The sequence below is a fragment of the Galeopterus variegatus genome, unplaced genomic scaffold, assembly GCF_000696425.1.
Source record: "Galeopterus variegatus unplaced genomic scaffold, G_variegatus-3.0.2 Scaffold35136, whole genome shotgun sequence".
NCBI classification, from domain to species: Eukaryota; Metazoa; Chordata; class Mammalia; order Dermoptera; family Cynocephalidae; genus Galeopterus; species Galeopterus variegatus.
Genome location: NW_007761247.1, coordinates 1 through 653, shown reverse-complemented (window position 1 = coordinate 653; position 653 = coordinate 1). Strand labels below are relative to the sequence as shown.

General features: G+C 57.1%; 1 pseudogene; it reads left to right on the top strand.

Annotated features, from left to right (window-relative positions):
• The first annotated feature begins 8 nt into the window (after positions 1-8).
• Positions 9-560, top strand: LOC103584016 (annotated as a pseudogene).
• Positions 561-653: the final 93 nt, after the last annotated feature.

Here is a 653-nt window from a genome sequence, read left to right as displayed (position 1 = left end):
TGGGGCAGGAGGAGCTGCAGACAGAGCTGGGGGACCTGGAACGGGAGGAGGCAAGGCTGGCGCAGGAGCTGGAGGATGTGGACTTGAACCTTGCAAGGGCGGCTGCAGAGCTGCAGACAGCCCAGTCCGAGACTACACAGCTGCAGCAGTTGGACCGGTGGGTCCAGAGGGACTGTAGGGCACTTGAGTGGCAACAGCTGGGACTGTAGGATGAGCTGAGGAGCGTGGAGAACCAGCTGTGCCACGCCTGTGGGCAGGTGCACTGGCTGAAGATAACCAACATCTTCAATGCCACGTTTAAGATCTGGGAAGAGGGCCCCTTGCGTGACATCAATAACTTTAGACTGGGTTCTCTCCCCACTGTCCCCGTGCACTGGAATGAGATTAATACTGCCTGGGGACAGACGGCATTGCTGCTGCTTGCTCTGTCCAATGTGATTGGGCTGCCGTTTCAGAGGTACAGGCTGGTCCCCTGTAGAAACCACTCCTATCTGAAGTCCTTAACAGATGGCTCCACTGAGCTGCCCCTGTTCTTTTGTGCAGGTGGGGTGAATCCTTGAGTAACAGACTTGACCATGCCATGCAAGCCTTGCTGGACTGCATGCAACAGTTCAAGGAAGAGGCTGGGAAGGGTGAGCAGGGCCTCTGCCTGC